The sequence below is a fragment of the Triticum aestivum genome, chromosome 1A (assembly GCF_018294505.1).
Source record: "Triticum aestivum cultivar Chinese Spring chromosome 1A, IWGSC CS RefSeq v2.1, whole genome shotgun sequence".
Taxonomy (NCBI): domain Eukaryota; kingdom Viridiplantae; phylum Streptophyta; class Magnoliopsida; order Poales; family Poaceae; genus Triticum; species Triticum aestivum.
In genome coordinates, this window is record NC_057794.1 from 346,070,727 (window position 1) to 346,073,213 (window position 2,487).

The following is a 2,487-nucleotide window of genomic DNA, read 5'->3' on the forward strand; positions in this document are numbered from 1 at the left end:
GACTAGGGGGCGGCCCCCCTTTCCTCCTTTTCCTCCCTCTCATTCCTTCTCCCCTTTCCCCTTCCTTTCCTCCTCCTAGTAGGAGTAGGAAAGGGGAGTCCTACTCCTACTTGGAGGAGGACTCCTCTCCTGGCGCGCCTTACAGGGCTGGTCGGCCTCCCCCTTGCTCCTTTATATACGGGGGAAGGGGGGCACCTCTAGACACACAAGTTGATCGGTTGATCTCTCCCACCCGTGTGCGGTGCCCCCTCCACCATAATCCACCTCGATCATACCATAGCGGTGCTTAGGAGAAGCCCTGCGTCGGTAGCATCATCATCACCTTCACCACACCGTCGTGCTGACGAAACTCTCCCGTGAAGCTTTGCTGGATCGGAGCTCGTGGGACGTCATCGAGTTGAACGTGTGCAAAACTCGGAGGTACCGTGCGTTCGGTACTTGGATCGGTCGGATCGTGAAGACGTACGACTACATCAACCGCATTGTGCTAACGCTTCCGCATTCAGTCTATGAGGGTACGTAGACACACTCTTCCTTCTCGTTGCTATGCATCACCATGATCCTATGTGTGCGTAGGAATTTTTTTGAAATTACTACGTTCCCCAACAGTATGTTATTATGCGGTTTGACCGATAAAGATCTTCATAGAATATGTAGGAGCCAATATGAGCATCCAGGTTACGCTATTGGTTATTGATGGGAGATGTGTCTCGGTCATGTCTACATAGTTCTCGAACCCATAGGGTCCGCACGCTTAACGTTCGATGATGATTTGTATTATGAGTTATGTGATTTGATGAACCAAAGTTTGTTCGGAGTCCCGAATGAGACCATGGACGTGACGAGGAGTCTCGAAATGGTCGAGACATAAATATTGATATATTTGAAGGTTATGTTTGGACACCGGAATGGTTTCAAAAAGGTTCGGACATTTCCTGGAGTACCGGGGGTTAATGGGCCCTAGTGGAAGAGAGGAGGTGGCGGCCAGGTGGAGGCACGTGCCCCCCATGCCCAATCCGAATTGGACTAGGGTTAGGGGGGAGGCCCCCTTTCCTTCTTCTCCTCCTCCTTGTCTTTCCCCTCCCCCTTCTTCGGAAAGGAAGGGGGGGGGGGCGAATCCTACTTGGACCGGGAGTCGAAGTAGGACTCCCCCCTTGGTGTGCCCCTCTAGGGCCGGCCTCCTCTCCTCCCCCCTTTATATACATGGGAGGGGGCACCCCATAGAGACACCAAGTCTTCTCTTAGCCGTGTGCGGTGCCCCCCCTCCACAGTTACACACCTCGGTCATATTGTCGTAGTGCTTAGGCAAAGCCCTGCGCCGGTAACTTCATCATCACCGTCGCCACACCATCGTGCTGACGGAACTCTTCCTCGTCCTAAACTGGATCAAGAGATCGAGGGACGTCATCGAGCTGAACGTGTGCTGAACGCGGAGGTGCCATACGTTCGGTGCTTGGATCGGTTGGATCGCGAAGACGTTCGACTACATCAACCGCGTTACTAAACGCTTCCGCTTTCGGTCTACGAGGGTACGTGGACACACTCTCCCCTCTCGTTGCTATGCATATCCTAGATAGATCTTGTGTGATCGTAGGAACATTTTGGAAATACCGTGTTCCCCAACAGCTTGGAGACTAGCACCTCCCCTGAGTTGGATTTAACTTTTGGGAGCAGTTTTCTGGATGTTGAAATTCGTGTCTCATCACAGTTTTCTCTCCCTGTTGGGGATATAACTATTGGGTATGAACCACCCAGGAGGGGCCGGGTCATACCACTGGAGATTTATCAATGAAGATGGCGGCTCATACAAGCCCATTGATGGCCCAAGACCCAGAGGTGAGTTGAGGCCCAAGAGGATGAACCGCCACACATGTATAACTTGTATTGTATGATTAGTTAGTCACCGAGGCAGACACGTTGTGTATGAGCCGGCTGGGACTCTGTGAGCCGCCGGGCGTCAACCTGTGTATATAAAGGGACGACCTGGCGGTGGTTTAGGGACAGGTAACGACAATCGAGAGCTAGGTTAAGCGTATTCGCTCCCTGGTAATCGAAACCCTAGCAATACAACACAAAGCAGGAGTAGGCTTTTACCTCGTTGAGAGGGGCCAAACCTGGGTAAACTCTCCATGTCCTTTGTCTCGTTTAACCCCTTCAAGATAACCTAGTTGCAATGGCTCCATGACTAAGTCCTTGCGCTAGGACATGTGCCGTGTCAAGTCCACGACAGTTGACGCCCACTGTGGGGCCAGTGCATGGTGGTTTCGAGTTCTTGAAGGGTAGCTTCCCAGGGATCAAGGGATACACTATGGGCCGGATGACCAAGAGTCGTCGCGGAAAGCTCTACATCAACGACGCAGGGTGGTGCCATGAGGCCGGCTCAATCGAGTACGGGTACCGGGTACCCTTCGGCGGAATCCACGTCTTCATCGGCAAGATTGGTGAACCGGGCCCTAAGCTGGACACCTGCACCGACATCATCGAGAC